The sequence below is a fragment of the Danio rerio genome, chromosome 1 (assembly GCF_049306965.1).
Source record: "Danio rerio strain Tuebingen ecotype United States chromosome 1, GRCz12tu, whole genome shotgun sequence".
Lineage (NCBI taxonomy): Eukaryota > Metazoa > Chordata > Actinopteri > Cypriniformes > Danionidae > Danio > Danio rerio.
The window spans coordinates 16,233,873-16,252,352 of NC_133176.1; positions in this window are offsets into that span (position 1 = coordinate 16,233,873).

Consider the following 18,480-nt stretch of genomic DNA (forward strand, 5'->3'; position numbering starts at 1 on the left):
ATACTGTAGTTTACCCAAAAGTGAAAATGAACGCACTATGCACTGGCAATCAAATGGTTACAAACATTTATTAGTTCCTTCTTTTGGTTGAACATAAAAGATATTTAGAATGAACTTGAAAACTGGTAACCATTGACTTCCATTTTAGAAAAAAAAACAATTACTATGGAGGTCAATAAATATAGTTCCTCAGCAGGAAGGGAACTGCAATTCTGTGTATCCCTGACACATTTGGAGTTGTGGAAAACTGTGATGTGCTGTCTGTCCTTGACACATTCGTCCTGTATCAAAACTGACCATTATTTTATTCTACTCATTCGAAATGGACACTTTATAGTCATCTGAAGAGTAGTAACGCCCCATTAATCCAGATCACTGCAGTAACAAGTCTTCCTATGAGGTATGCATATAGTATGTGATGTCCTGTAAAAGAAATGACTGTTCTTTTTTCTACTTATTAGAAATGAGGTGTTTGTAGCAATCTAAAAGGTAACAATGTCCCAATTCTCCAAAACGATGCAGTAACAAGTCTTCGTCTGAGATATGCATATAGCATTGCATGTCCTGTACGACTGATCAATGTTTTCTTCTACTTAGTAGAAATTGGGTCATTATAGAACTTGCTGCAGTAAGAAGTCTTCATATGTACAAGAGCTGTTAATTTTATGTACTTATTAGAAATTGGGTGTTTATATCAATCTGAAAAGTAATAATGTCCCAATTCTCCAAAAAACTGAAGTAACAAGTGTTCATGTGAAGTACGCTTATAATATAGGATGTCCTGCATAAGAGCTGACCATTGTTTTCTTCTACTTACAAGAAATTGGGTCTTTGAAACACTTTAAATTATGTTAAACCTCATTTCTCAAAAACCCTGCTGTAATAAGGTTTTTATGTGAAGTACACATTTAGTATGGGAAGTCCTGTACAATAACTAATCAGTGTTTTTTTTAATACTTTTTGGAAATGGGGTCTTTATAACATTTTGAATTATAATAATACATAATTGTTCAGTAAAAAGGTTCCATGTGAAGTACAGATATAGTATGGGATGTCATGTATAAGAACTGACATTGTTTTTTTCAACTTATTTGAATTGGGGTCTTTATAACACTTTAAAATATGTTAATACCTAATTTTTCCAAAACACTGGAGTAAAAAGGTTTCAGGTCAAGTACACACATAGTATGGGATGTCCTGAATAAGAACTGACCACTGTTTTTTTTTTCTAATTATTTGAAATGCGGTCTTTATAGCACTTTATAATATTTTAATACCCAATTTCTCCAAAACGCTGCAGTAAAAAGGTTTCATGTCAAGTGCACATAGTATGGGACGTCCTGTTTAAGAACTGACCATTGTTTTTTTCTACTTATTGGAAATGGGCTCTTTATAGCACTTGATATTAGCTTAATACCCCGTTTCTTCAAAATGCTGCAGTAAAAAGGTTTCATGTGAAGTACATATGTAGTATGGGATGTCATGTATAAGAACTGACCATTGTCCTTTTCTGCTTATTTGAAATGGGGTCTTTATAGCACTTTATATTATGTTAATACCCCCTTTCTCCAAAATGCTGCAGTAAAAAGGTTTCATGTGAAGTACAGATATAGTATGGGACGTCCTGTATAAGAACTGACCATTGTTTTTTTCTACTTATTTGATATGGGGTCTTTATAACATTTTGAATTAAATTAGTAACCTAATACTACAAAATGCTGCAGTAAAAAAGATTTAATGTGAAATTCACATATAGTATGGGATGTCCTGTATAAGAACTGACCATTGTTTTTTTTTTTTACTTTTCAGAAATAGGCTCTTTATAGCACTTTATAATATGTTAATACCCTGTTTTTCCAAAACGCTGCAGTAAAAAAGTTTCATGTAAAGTACACATATAGTATGGGACGTCCTGTTTAAGAACTGACCATTGTTTTTTTCTACTTATTGGAAATGGGCTCTTTATAGCACTTTATTATACGTTAATACCCTGTTTCCCAAAAATGCTGCAGTAAAAATGTTTCATGTGAAGTGCACATATAGTATGGGATGTCCTGTATAAGAACTGACCATTGTTTTTTTCTACTTATTTGAAATGGGGTCTTTATAGCACTTTATATTATGTTAATACCCCCTTTCTCCAAAATGCTGCAGTAAAAAGGTTTCATGTGAAGTACACATATAGTATGGTATGTCCTGTATAAGAACTGACCACTGTTTTTTCTACTTATTTGAAATAGGGTCTTTGTAGCACTTTATATTGGCTTAATACCCCGTTTCTCCAAAATGCTGCAGTAAAAAGGTTTCATGTGAAGTACAGATATAGTATGGTATGTCATGTATAAGAACTGACCATTGTCTTTTTCTACTTATTTGAAATGGGGTCTTTATAGCACTTTATATTATGTTAATATCCCGTTTCTTTAAAATGCTGCAGTAAAAAGGTTTCATGTGAAGTACACATATAGTATGGTATGTCCTGTATAAGAACTGACCATTGTTTTTTTCTAATTATTTGAAATGCGGTCTTTATAGCACTTTATATTATGTTAATACCCCCTTTCTCCAAAACGCTGCAGTAAATAGGTTTCATGTGAGGTACAGATATAGTATGCGATGTCCTGTATAAGAACTGACCATTGTCTTTTTCTACTTATTTGAAATGGGGTCTTTATAGCACTTTATATTATCTTAATACCCCCTTTCTCCAAAATGCTGCAGTAAAAAGGTTTCATGTGAAGTACACATATAGTATGGTATGTCCGGTATAAGAACTGACCATTGTTTTTTCTACTTATTTGAAATAGGGTCTTTATAGCACTTTATATTGGCTTTATACCTCGTTTCTCCAAAATGCTGCAGTAAAAAGGTTTCATGTGAAGTACAGATATAGTATGGTATGTCATGTATAAGAACTGACCATTGTCTTTTTCTACTTATTTGAAATGGGGTCTTTATAGCACTTTATATTATGTTAATATCCCGTTTCTTTAAAATGCTGCAGTAAAAAGGTTTCATGTGAAGTACACACATAGATTAGCATGTCCTGTATAAGATCTGACCATTATTTTTTTCTACTTATTTGAAATGGGGTTTTTATACAACTTTATGTTATTTTAATACCTAATTTCTCCAAAACAGTGCAGTAACAATGTTTCATGTGATGTACACACAAAATAAGGAATGTCTTGTACAAAAACTGACCACTGTTTTTTTCTACTGATTTGAAATGGGGTCTTTATAGCACTTAATATTATGTTAATACCCCATTTCTCTAAAATGCTGCAGTAAATAGGTTTCATGTGAAGTACAGATATAGTATGGGATGTCGTGTATAATAACTGACTATTGTTTTTTTCTACTTATTTAAATTGGGGTCATTATAACACTTTGAAATATAATATTAAACAATTTCTCCAAAACGCTGCAGTAATAAGGTTTCATGTGAAGTCTACACATAGTATGGGATGTCCTGTGTAAGAACTGACCATTGTTTTTTCTACTTATTTAAAATGCGGTCTTTATAGTATTTTATATTATGTTAATACCCCGTCTCTTTAAAATGCTGCAGTAAAAAGGTTTCATGTGAAGTACATATATAGTATGGGATGTCCTGTGTAAGAACTGACCATTGTTTTTTTCTACTTATTTAAAATGCGGTCTTTATAGTATTTTATATTATGTTAATACCCCTTCTCTTTAAAATGCTGCAGTAAAAAGGTTTCATGTGAAATTCACATATAGTATGGGATGTCCTGTATAAGAACTGACCATTGTTTTTTTCTACTTATTTGAAATGGGGTCTTTATAGCACTTTATATTATGTTAATACCCCATTTCTCTAAAATGCTGCAGTAAATAGGTTTCATGTAAAGTACAGATATAGTATGGGATGTCGTGTATAATAACTGACCATTGTTTTTTTCTACTTATTTAAATTGGGGTCTTTATAACACTTTGAAATATAATATTATACAATTTCTCCAAAACGCTGCAGTAATAAGGTTTAATGTGAAGTCCACACATAATATGGGATGTCCTGTGTAAGAACTGACCATTATTTTTTTCTACTTATTTAAAATGCGGTCTTTATAGTATCTTATATGTTGTTAATATCACGTTTCTTTAAAATGCTGCAGTAAAAAGGTTTCATGTGAAGTACATATATAGTATGGGATGTCCTGTATAAGAACTGACCATTGTTTTTTTCTACATATTTAAAATGCGGTCTTTGTAGTATTTTACATTATGTTAATACCCCTTCTCTTTAAAATGCTGCTGTAAAAAGGTTTCATGTGAAGTACATATACAGTATGGGATGTCCTGTATAAGAACTGATCATTGTTTTTTTCTACTTATTTGAAATGGGGTCTTTATAGCACTTTATTTTATGTTAATACCCCATTTCTCTAAAATGCTGCAGTAAATAGGTTTCATGTGAAGTAGAGATATAGTATGGGATGTCGTGTATAATAACTGACCATTGTTTTTTTCTACTTATTTAAATTGGGGTCTTTATAGCACTTTATATTATGTTAATACCCCCTTTCTCCAAACACTGCAGTAATAAGGTTTCATGTGAAGTCCACACATAGTATGGGATGTCCTGTGTAAGAACTGACCATTGTTTTTTTCTACTTATTTAAAATGCAGTCTTTATAGTATCTTATATGTTGTTAATACCCCGTCTCTTTAAAATGCTGCAGTAAAAAGGTTTCATGTGAAGTACATATATAGTATGGGATGTCCTGCATAAGAACTGACCATTGTTTTTTTCTACTTATTTTAAATCCGGTCTTTATAGTATTTTATATTATGTTAATACCCCTTCTCTTTAAAATGCTGCAGTAAAAAGGTTTCATGTGAAGTACATATATAGTATGGGATGTCCTGTATAAGAACTGACCATTGTTTTTTTCTACTTATTTGAAATGGGGTCTTTATAGCACTTTATTTTATGTTAATACCCCATTTCTCTAAAATGCTGCAGTAAATAGGTTTCATGTGAAGTAGAGATATAGTATGGGATGTCGTGTATAATAACTGACCATTGTTTTTTTCTACTTATTTAAACTGGGGTCTTTATAACACTTTGAAATATAATATTATACAATTTCTCCTAAACACTGCAGTAATAAGGTTTCATGTGAAGTCCACACATAGTATGGGATATCCTGTGGTAGAACTGACCATTGTTTTTTTCTACTTATTTAAAATGCGGTCTTTATAGTATTTTATATTATGTTAATACCCCGTCTCTTTAAAATGCCGGAGTAAAAAGGTTTCATGTGAAGTAGAGATATAGTATGGGATGTCGTGTATAAGAACTGACCATTGTTTTTTTCTACTTATTTAAATTGGGGTCTTTATAACACTTTGAAATATAATATTATACAATTTCTCCAAAACACTGCAGTAATAAGGTTTCATGTGAAGTTCACACATAGTATGGGATATCCTGTGTAAGAACTGACCATTGTTTTTTTCTACTTATTTAAAATGCGGTCTTTATAGTATTTTATATTATGTTAATACCCCTTCTCTTTAAAATGCTGCAGTAAATAGGTTTCATGTGAAGTAGAGATATAGTCTGGGATGTCGTGTATAATAACTGACTATTGTTTTTTACTACTTATTTAAAATGGGGTCTTTATAGCACTTTATATTATGTTAATACCCCTTCTCCAAAATGCTGCAGTAAAAAGGTTTCATGTGAAGTACATATATAGTATGGTATGTCATGTATAAGAACTGACCATTGTGTTTTTCTACTTATTTGAAATGGGGTCTTTAAAGCACTTTATATCATGTTAATACCCCCTTTCTCCAAAATGCTGCAGTAAAAAAGGTTTCATGTGAAGTACACATATAGTATGGTATGTCCTGTATAAGAACTGACCATTGTTTTTTTCTACTTATTTGAAATGCGGTCTTTATAGCACTTTATATTATGTTAATACCCCTTCTCTTTAAAATGCTGCAGTAAAAAGGTTTTATGTGAAATTCACATATAGTATGGGATGTCCTGTATAAGAACTGACCATTGTCTTTTTCTACTTATTTGAAATAGGGTTTTTATAGCACTTTATATTATGTTAATACCCCCTTTCTCGAAAATGCTGCAGTAAAAAGGTTTCATGTGAAGTACACATATAGTATGGTATGTCCTGTATAAGAACTGACTATTGTTTTTTTCTACTTTTTTGAAATGCGGTCTTTATAGCACTTTATATTAGGTTATTACCCCAATTCTCCAAAACAGTGCAGTAAAAAGTTTTTATGTGAAGTACACATAAAGTAAGGGATGTCCTGCATAAGAACTGACCATTGTTTCTTTCTACTTATTGGAAATGGGGTCTTTAGAGTACTTTATATTATGTTAATACCCCATTTCTCCAAAACAGTGCAGTAAGAAAGTTTCATGTCAAGTACATAGTATGGGATGTCCTATATAAGAACTGACCCATGTTTTTTTTCTACTTATTGGAAATGGGCTCTTTATAGCACTTTATCATATGTTAATACCCTGTTTCCCAAAAACGCTGCAGTAAAAATGTTTCATGTGAAGTGCAAATATAGTATGGGATGTCCTGTATAAGAACTGACCATTGTTTTTTTCTACTTATTTGAAATGGGGTTTTTATAGCACTTTATTTTATGTTAATACCCCCTTTCTCCAAAATGCTGCAGTAAAAAGGTTTCATGTGAAGTACACATATAGTATGGTATGTCCTGTATAAGAACTGACCATTGTTTTTTTCTACTTATTTGAAATAGGGTCTTTATAGCACTTTATATTGGCTTAATACCCCCTTTCTCCAAAATGCTGCAGTAAAAAGGTTTCATGTGAAGTACACATATAGTATGGTGTGTCCTGTATAAGAACTGACCAATGTTTTTTTCTACTTATTTGAAATGCGGTCTTTATAGCACTTTATATTATGTTAATACCCCCTTTCTCCAAAACGCTGCAGTAAATAGGTTTCATGTGAAGTACAGATATAGTATGGGATGTCCTGTATAAGAACTGACCATTGTCTTTTTCTACTTATTTGAAATGGGGTCTTTATAGCACTTTATATTATGTTAATACCCCCTTTCTCCAAAATGCTGCAGTAAAAAGGTTTCATGTGAAATACTCATGTAGTATTTTATGTCCTGTATAAGAACTGACCATTGTTTTTTTCTACTTATTTGAAATAGGGTCTTTATAGCACTTTATATTGGCTTAATACCTCGTTTCTCCAAAATGCTGCAGTAAAAAGGTTTCATGTGAAGTACATATATAGTATGGTATGTCATGTATAAGAACTGACCATTGTGTTTTTCTACTTATTTGAAATGGGGTCTTTAAAGCACTTTATATCATGTTAATACCCCCTTTCTCCAAAATGCTGCAGTAAAAAGGTTTCATGTGAAGTACACATATAGTATGGTATGTCCTGTATAAGAACTGACCATTGTTTTTTTCTACTTATTTGAAATGCGGTCTTTATAGCACTTTATATTATGTTAATACCCCCTTTCTCCAAAATGCTGCAGTAAAAGGTTTCATGTGAAGTACACATATAGTATGGTATGTCCTGTATAAGAACTGACCATTGTTTTTTTCTACTTATTTGAAATAGGGTCTTTATAGCACTTTATATTGGCTTAATACCCCCTTTCTCCAAAATGCTGCAGTAAAAAGGTTTCATGTGAAGTACACATATAGTATGGTATGTCCTGTATAAGAACTGACTATTGTTTTTTTCTACTTATTTGAAATGCGGTCTTTATAGCACTTTATATTAGGTTATTACCCAATTCTCCAAAACAGTGCAGTAAAAAGTTTTTATGTAAAGTACACATAAAGTATGGGATGTCCTGAATAAGAACTGACCATTGTTTCTTTCTACTTATTGGAAATGGGCTCTTTATAGTACTTTATATTATGTTAATACCCCATTTCTCCAAAACAGTGCAGTAAGAAAGTTTCATGTCAAGTACATAGTATGGGATGTCCTATGTAAGAACTGACCATTTATTTTTTGTACTTATTGGAAATGGGCTCTTTATAGCACTTTATCATATGTTAATACCCTGTTTCCCAAAAACGCTGCAGTAAAAATGTTTCATGTGAAGTGCACATATAGTATGAAATGTCCTGTATAAGAACTGACCATTGTTTTTTTCTACTTATTTAAAATAAACTCTTTATAGTACTTTATATTATGTTAATACCCCGTTTCTTTAAAATGCTGCAGTAAAAAGCTTTTATGTGAAGTACACACATAGATTAGGATATCCTGTATAAGATCTGACCATTGCTTTTTTCTACTTATTTGAAAGGGGGTATTTATAGTACTTTTTTCTATGCAATACCCTGTTTCTCCAAAATGCTGCAGTAAAAAGGTTTCATGTGAAGTACACATATAGTATGGGATGTCCTGTATAACAACTGACAATTGTTTTTTCTACTTATTTGAAATGGGTTTTTTATATAACTTTATATTATGTTGTTAATACCCCGCTTCTCCAAAACAGTGCAGTAAGAAGTTTTCATGTGAGGTACACATATAGTATGGGATGTCCTGTATAACAACTGACAAATGTTTTTTCCTTCTTATTTAAAATGCGGTCTCTATAGTACTTTATATTATGTTAATATCCCATTTCTTTAAAATGCTGCAGCAAAAAGGTTTCTTGTGAAGTACACACATAGATTAGCATGTCCTGTATAATATCTGACCATTGTTTTTTCTACTTATTTGAAATGGGGTTTTTATACAACTTTATGTTATGTTAATACCTCATTTCTCCAAAACAGTGCAGTAAGAATGTTTCATGTGATGTACACACAAAATATGGAATGTCTTGTACAAAAACTGACCATTGTTTTTTTCTACTTATTTGAAATGGGGTCTTTATAGCACTTTATATTATGTTAATACCTAATTTCTCTAAAATGCTGCAGTAAATATGTTTCATGTGAAGTACAGATATAGTGTGGGATGTCGTGTATATTAACTGACCATTGTTTTTTTCTACTTATTTAAATTAGGGTCTTTATAACACTTTGAAATATAATATTATACAATTTCTCCAAAACACTGTAGTAATTAGGTTTCATGTGAAGTCCACACATAGTATGGGATGTCCTGTGTAAGAACTGAGAATTGTTTTTTTCTACTTATTTAAATTGCGGTCTTTATAGTATTTTATATTATGTTAATACCCCGTCTCTTTAAAATGCTGCAGTAAAAAGGTTTCATGTGAAGTACATATATAGTATGGTATGTCCTGTGTAAGAACTGACCATTGTGTTTTTCTACTTATTTAAGTTGGGGTCTTTATAACACTTTGAAACATAATAATATACAAATTCTCCAAAACACTGCAGTATTAAGGTTTCATGTGAAGTTCACACATAGTATGGGATGTCCTGTATAAGAACTGACCATTGTTTTTTTTTCTACTTATTTAAAATGGGGTCTTTATAGTACTTTATATTATGTTAATACCCCGTTTCTTTAAAATGCTGCAGTAAAAAGTTTTTATGTGAAGTACACACATAGATTAGGATGTCCTGTATAAGATCTGATCATTGTTTTTTTCTACTTATTTGAATTGGGTTTTTTATAGCACTTTAAAATATGTTAATACCCTGTTCCTCCAAAACTCTGTAGTTAAACGTTTTCTTGTGTAGTACAGATATAGTATGGTATAAGAACTGACCATTGTTTTTCATTACTTATTTGAAATGTAGTCTTTATAGCACTTTTTATTAGGTTATTAGCCCGTTTCTCCAAAACAGTGCAGTAAAAAGATTTCATATGAAGTACACATATAGCATGGGATGTTCTGTAAAGGAACTGATCATTGTTTTTGTCTACTTATTGGAAATTGGGTTTTTATAACACTGAGTAATGTTAATACCCAATTTCTCCAAAACACTGCAGTAACAAGTCTTTATTTGAAGTTTAGAATGTGATGTCCTGTATCAGACCTGACTATTGTTTTTTTCTACATATTTTAAATGAGCATTTTTTTTCCAAATTGCTGAAGTAAAAAGTATTCAGATGTAGTATATATGCATATAGCATGGGACATCCAGTATCAAACCAGATCAGTCTTTTATTTAATTTATGTCAAACAATGTATTTATAGCACTTTAAAGACTTTATAGTTCATTAATAGCACATTTCTCCAAAATGCTGCAGTAAGTTATAATGAGGTATGCATATAATATTGGATGTCCTGTCCATTATTTTCTTCTGCTCACCTAAATGAGGTCTTTTACATGAGGTATGCATGTACATCCTGTATCAGAACCAAACTTTGTTTTTTTTCTACTTATTTCTTTATAGCACTTTAAAGTGTGTTAATGGTACATTTCTCCAAAATGCTGCAGTAAAACAGGCTTCATATGATGTATGCTTAGTATTTGACTTCCTGCATCAGATCTTATTGTTGTTCTATTCTACTTATAACAAATAATAAGGTCTTTACAGTCATCTAAAGTGTAATAATGCCCCATATCCCATATACTGAAAGAAGCATAACCTTTTAAATCCCCTTTAAATGAAATAAACATATATTTGTAATTCAAACAATGTTTTGTTGGACTACTTTATGATTGTTTTCACTTTCTGAGGTTAGCCACGTTGTATAAAATTGCATTTAACCTTATTTACAATGTACTGTAGTTGGCTAGGAGAAGTAGAAACGCATTCTGTGTATTTAGAAATCGTATATTTATTCTGTCCGTTTGATCTGCTATAGAATTATTTGAAGCAAAAAGATAGACTTGAGAAAATTAAAGGTAAGCCCAGAAACCAATTTCTTAAAATAACAACAGTCAAAAAAAAGCTAATAAACTGTTTAATAAAGCATACGTGGGAGGAAAGGGGGATAAACGTATATTTCGTTGTTATCTCTCTGTTCAGGGCGAAATGGGTGCTCTGTGGAGCGCTCTCTGTGTGGCTGCTGACATTACCGTAATGATAATAATACGCGCGCACCGAAATATAAAGCGCGGCTGGCTTGACTGTGTTTTTCCGAACCGCGGCTGGCTTGACCGCAGTCCTAAAAGCCTTAAATTTTGTTATAAAACGGCCATGCGCCTAATAATCCGGTGCGCTTTATGTGTGCACGGAGTTCAAAAATCTGTCTAATCTGGACAGTTAGAAGACCAACTTAAATGAATTCGGAGCTTGCTGTCATTCCGGGAGGACTAACAAAAGAACTTCAACCGCTGGATATTGGTGTAGACGGCGTTTAAAGTGAAGTTGCGAGCTGCGTGGGAGCAATGGATGACAGACGGCGAACACACTTTTACTAAGACTGGTAAGCATGCCGGGCGAGTTACGCCACCATATGTGAATGGATTGTGGATGCCTGGGCTAGGGTGTCTGCTTTAACTTTTGTCCGAGCTTTCGCAAAAGCCGGAACAGCCACCCGGCAATGAGACTGACTCCGACAATGATGAGAGAGAACCCGGCGTGTTTGATGACGAAACTGCCCAGCTGTTCAATTCAGACACAGAAGATGAGGACTTTGATGGATTTTTGGGAGAAGACTGATTGAAAAAAATAATAATGTGAGTGTATTGTTAAATAGTACAATAAAGTTCAACTAAACTATGTTAACTGTTTTGCTTCCATTACCTTTTTTGCAGACAGTGTATTTTAGCGTGCGCCTTATAATACGGTGCGCCTTATGTATGGGTCAAGTACAGAAATAGACCCCGTAATTGAGACTGCGTCTTATAATCCGGTGCGCTTTATAGTGCGGAAAATACGGTAACACATAAAAACATTACAAACACGCTTAAAGATGTGCTCATATAGATAGATAGATAGAGACAGAGAGAGAGAGAGAGAGAGGGAGAGAGAGAGAGAGAGAGTATAAGGAATAAAGGATTATTACAGGCCATATTCAAAAGTGGATACAGATCAGACACTAACAATTAGTGAAGCATCTGTGTAAACAGTAATCTGGGGAAGTTGTTTTGCAGTATCAACACCAGACTAACAGGCTTCCTTACAAAGTACAATGTCCTCAATATAAGACAGATGAGGTTTCTGCCAAATTCATACCATATGAATGATCAAAATCAGACCATATCTTTACCCTTCAGACTCTGATAGACAAATACGTCCATCAAAACAAAAACTAAATATTTGCTTTGTGGATTTTTAGAAAGTGTTTGATTCAATTTGGCATGAAGGTGTGCTGTCTAAACTTCTAGAATCAGGTATTGGCGGCAAAACATACAACATTATAAAAACAATGTATTCAAACAATCAATGCGCAATTAAAATTGGAAAATAGAGAACAGAATTCTTCACTTAGGGGCAGGGTGTGAGACAGGGCTGCCCACTGTCACCAACACTCTTAAATATCTACATCAATAAATTGGCAATGCTCCTAGAGCAAGCAGATATGCCAGGTCACGCACTATACGACTTCAGTTTAAAGTTCCTGCTGTTTGCAGATGATCTGGTGTTGCTGTCGCCAACAGATGAGGGTCCACAGCAGCAGCTGGATATCCTGCACAGCTTCTGTCAGAGCTGGGCCCTGACCGTTAACCCAAAGAAAACCAAAACCCTAATATTCCAGAAAAAACCAGCTCCCAGGGAAAGAAACACAGTTTCACCCTTGGTATGAGAAAAATTGAACCTGCCATAAGTTACACATACCTTGGGTTGAAAATAAGTACTAATAAGTACTAAGCTAAAATGGGCCTTTTACGCCATTAAAAAAATCAACACAAATAGAAATTCCAGCACGAATCTGGCAACATATGTGCAGTAAAGGACAGTAAATTAAGAACAACAATGACCAATTACAGGCTGAGTGCTCATAGTCTAGAGACGGGCCGATACAGACAGAACTGCCAACCCAGAGAGCGCCGCATCTGTCCACACTGCTCAGGCAGAGGTGAAGATGGAGGAACACTTCCTCACCCATATTCTACCCCAAACTACAGAGCATGTACCCACAATTCACTTAGTTAGACAATAAAACACAACTGCAATATTTACTAGAGGAAAAAAATTTACATGTCACAAAAAGAGAGAGGAGATCAATAAAACCATCAGTAATGCACCTGCAAACACACACACACACACACACACACACACACACACACACACACACACACGCATACCCACCTAACAAACCAATGAGGACACATGACTCAACACCCTACCTTTGGGGACTACCCTTTCTGAAGGGTCTAGAGACAAAAGAAAGACATGACTGCACTACTAAAAATGTGCTTATTATGAATATCAGTTGATATTTGCAAAAAAATACTTCTATAAAGACCTGACAAATTACCTTCAAAATGAGGACAGTATTTTATAACTCACCTTTGGGGACATGTACACAAACTCCGGTATAGTCACACTTTGAGGACCGCAGTTATACACAAACTCAGGTTAAAGTATACTTTCAGGACTCGGTTATCTGAATATTTCTAATATAATATTATTAATAATTATAATAATGTTAGTGCAGAGAGACATATGATAAAGTAAATAAGATCACTGAAAATAGACAATTACATTTTTTCCTTCACAAATAACTCAATCTGGTGTCAGAAGGTCATTTGGTGTCAAGTATTGTTCATGAAATGACATATTTCTCTCATAAATAGTATGTGACAGACAGCATGTTAGCAGAATAATACATACAAACTAATTTTAAAAAACAGTAAGGGAGAAGTAAATGGATGACCTTACAGTGAGTTTATGAAGCTCAATGGACAAATTAATATCCAATGATATGAGAAGTGATGAAACTCTACTGATAAGTCATATGATGGTTAATATAGTACATCTCAAATCCATTCACACTAAAACCCATACTGTATAAAACAAGGGTTGTGAAGTTCAAATTCATATACACTACCTACTTACATGCGCCATAAGACACGTTTCTCAGTGAAAACAATTACTGGGAAAGTCTTTATACAAATGATTAGTTGAAATAGGAGTGTCTATAATTAATTTAGTTTAGACTACAGTGGAAATACACACATTTGAGGACTCTGTTGATACACACACACACACTGCTTTAGCTACACTTTGGGGACTCAGTTGATACACACATACCTTTGGGGACTCAGTTGATACACACACACCTTTGGGGACCTTGGTGATACACACACACTGCTTTAGCTACACTTTGAGGACTCTGGTGATACACACATACCTTTGGGGACTCTGTTGATACACACACACCTTTGGGGACCTTGGTGATACACACACTGCTTTAGCTACACTTTGAGGACTCTGGTGATACACACATACATTTGGGGACCTTGGTGATACACACACACTGCTTTAGCTACACTTTGAGGACTCGGGTAATACACACATACACCTTTGGGGACCTTGGTGATACACACACACTGCTTTAGCTACACTTTGAGGACTCTGGTGATACACACACACACACCTTTGGGGACACTGGTGATACACACACACTGCTTTAGCTACACTTTGAGGACTCGGGTAATACACACACACACCTTTGGGGACACTGGTGATACACACACACTGCTTTAGCTACACTTTGAGGACTCGGGTAATACACACACACACCTTTGGGGACACTGGTGATACACACACATTGCTTTAGCTACACTTTGAGGACTCTGGTGATACACACACACACACACCTTTGGGGACACTGGTGACATACACACACACCTTTGGGGACACTGGTGATACACACACACTGCTTTAGCTACACTTTGAGGACTCTGGTGATACACACACACACCTTTGGGGACACCTACAATGATAAACACATAAGAAACAAAGATGCATTAATGTCCTGTTTAGATGAGAGAAGGACCCCCGCGGATGACTATTTCTCTGTGATAGAGTTTTATTTGTCCATGTTTTGTTCAGTTGAGTGCAGCAGGTCTGATCATAGTCACATAAGTGATAATCAACAAGGTTACATTTGTATTTGCTAAAATCTAACACAATGTTGTGCTTGGAATAATTCTGTTTATTGTTTTCTGAGTTTCATTTTAGACACAGTGTTGCCGACTTGTTGCAGCCATGGCTCTAATTGTATTAGACTTTTGACTAGACCTACAGACAAAACTATTGACTGAGCTCAGTAAAATGTTCTTTGATTATTTATTAATAATCTGTTTAATAACTAAAGCCAAAACAAATGGTAAAATAGTAGTTGTAAATTTATGTAATATGGTTTAAACAATTAAATAAAACATTTTAAATATATAAATATAATATATTTAAAAATAAATAGGTCATGTTTTGAATAACACCCATGTCCATGTTTATCATTCCATCGAATTAAACACAAATAAAACAAACATATTTATTTCAGGTTATATACAGAACTTCTTAAGTTGAATTTAATACCTTTTACTACCTTTTTTAATGCCTTCAAAAAAATGTAATACCAGCACGACTTAGAGCTGCAACTGTAGTGGCGTAAATTAAATCTTTCTAAATGCAATAACATATTGCAGATAACATATACATTTAAGTAAAGCAGAGGGATTAATCTAGATGTCACAATGGGCCTTTGTTTATAGTTTTTAATCAATGTTATGCATGTCATTAATATCAATAGCCGCTCTTCTAAGAACAGTTCAGTACGGTTATGGTTGTTTCTCCACTGAGCCTGGATCAGTGCGGCACAATTACACACCGTTCTCAGCACTGTTAGACAATCGTGCTGAATCAATGATGACAATAATACTAACAAAGAATTACATTTGTCATTATCATGCTGCCTTGAATGTGGGTTATCTGCTATATAAAGTCCTACTGTTACTTCATGAAGAATAAATGTATAGTTTACATCAAACAAAAATATGTTTTTTTATATGCGAGTTAATTTAATGAATAATATTTCTACTACAAAACAAACAAAAGATTATAATAAATCATTCAATTCAAGGCTAAAAGCTGCAAACAGTCATCAGTAATTAAATAGAAAAAGAATATACATCTCAAAAAAAAGTCTCACTTCTGCCACTCTTTGCAAGTATTGATTTTGGTTTGTGTCATTGTAAATGCTCACTGTAGTTATTAGCTGATTTACATTTTTCTGTGTTTGTGGAATAAAGCAGGCGAGTCAGCCGACCCAATAAATGAGCAGGCAGAGCAGGATTCTCGCGATGACCAACAGCGCAATGCGGTTCTTTGTTATGAGCTGCAGTTTCAGTGTAAACTTAGAAGGCCTGCTTCTTTGGCGATGATGTGTACAGTATTAGATTTTACATTTAGCGGACATTTGTGCTGAACACGCAGTGAATGCAACGCATCCAGATACGGCCACCTTCTCCGAAAACACTCGATCTCGGTTGGTGGATCAACATTCACCACATGATAGTGGTCATCTGTGCCATTATTTGTAACTTTAGGTGGGATTTGCAAACCTGTGTACTTTTCATTCTTCAGGCGTTTGCAATTCCTGCAGTCACAAAAGCTCCCTGTCATCTGACAGCGGAAAACCTTAAGTGATTGACAGCTAATATGAACCATTTTAATGGCCGGGAAAAGCGATTCAGCACATCTTTAGAAAAAATCTAAGCAGGTCACACTACAACCATTATATGCAGTCGCACACATGCTCCCAAATATATTATGAGGTTGCATAGCTTAATTTTTGGGCGCATATGCAACCAGAATAGTCACAATTTCGAGCCCTGGTGTGTTGACGTTGCGGCTTTGTTGCCAAGTTACCATACCACCTCACGATATCGCTCTGGTCCTACTCTCAACATTTAAATAAATCCACGCAAATTTTAGAATAAAGGCCTGTACTCAACACAAACTGAAAATGTATCTAAAAATCTAAAAATTTATCTTGAGCTCGAAAATGTAATACCTCGTCAGATGACATTAACTACTTTTTAATACTTTTTAATGCCCTTAATTTTGACTAATTTCATTTACTACCTTTCACAACCCCTGCGGACACCCTGTATATTCTGGGTATTTGACAAATCAGTAAATATATGCACTAAAAACAAATTTAAAAAGTCCATAGGCTTCCTTTACCCGTAGGCAAAACTAAAATAGGCTATTAGTAACAAATATAAATAAAAGATAAAAAACTTTTTGTGAAAGCAAGAGATAATCTTGTGAGAGTGCTGTTATAAAAGGAGTCTCAGGTGACCAACAATTGTGCATTACTGCAACACCATTTATTCCAGAACATCTGAGCCACTTTCAGTTCTAAAGTTTTCATTTTTGGTTTTATTTTATTTTTTTAAGTCTATTTAAAGCTGCAGTAGGTGATCATCTTCAGAATCATGTGTTGTTGTGCTGGTCGAAAGTCTCTTCACAGTCCAAAAGTAAAGATTAAAGAAAATGATCTAAATGTGTTTATATGTATTTTTATATTCTGGGTAAGGCATAAAACTAAAACATGTTCATCCAATTAAATATTGTCGGGCTGACAATTCTCATAATTCTGATAAGCAGCTCAAACTGTCAGCAAATGTAGATTTGAACCACTGGGCATCTCTTCATGCAGATTCACCATTTGCATGTGGATGCGTGCATGTGCGCCGCGCGTTTATGTGCAGACGAGCAGTCACAGTTGCGAATCAAATGCTGAATAAAAACCTGTTAAACTCCTGAATCAATATTGGAGTGAGTTTTGCACGCTGGAAGAAGAATAATACCATGACTGAAGTATTTCTGTTAGGCAGGTCATGTTCTGTGTTAAACTCTTTTAGTCACACAGAGCTGATGTAGATTGTGTTGTTATAAATGGGTTATCTGCACAGAAGTGTTGTTCAGCCACTGAAATCTCCCCGTGAAAGATTGATGCGACTATTTTCAGTTTCATAAGGTCCTTTTACAGCATTGATAAAGTAGATTTATATTTAGTTTAACAACAAAACATCAGTAAATAGAGCTATTCGGCCTAGCCTACTTTACTGAGCTGAAGATGCTTTTGTATTTATATTGGGTCATTTCTGAACAATGACAGCCTGTGATGCGCTCTTTATATTGTTCACCACTACTCTGAATATTCATGTGAAATAGCATGCAAGTATGGTTTAGTAATAAGTGTAATTCCTGCACACCACCGGCCAAACACTAGCTACATTTATAAATGGTGAATGACATGATCTAGTGGGTTGTCCACTGCCATCTTTACGATGAGCATTCGTGTTTTAGGAGGCGTGGCTTTGGATGGCAGGGAAGGGACTGTGTTTCAAAGATATTATGCCAACCGGTTAGTATTTTGGCAGATCACCTACTGCACCTATAACTTGTTTGTTAATTAAATCCTGTTTTGTTATTTAGCCTATTATTTTTAAGTAACAGTGAAGTTGCATATTAACTTGATATGCAAAGAATGGGAAATAAATTCTTTTTGACATGCTGATTTTGGTAAAAATTGTGAATATAGGTAATACTCGCCTTGCAATTTTAAAATCATTGTATTTTTTTTCCTTTGAGCAGGCAATTTTCAATTTAAATG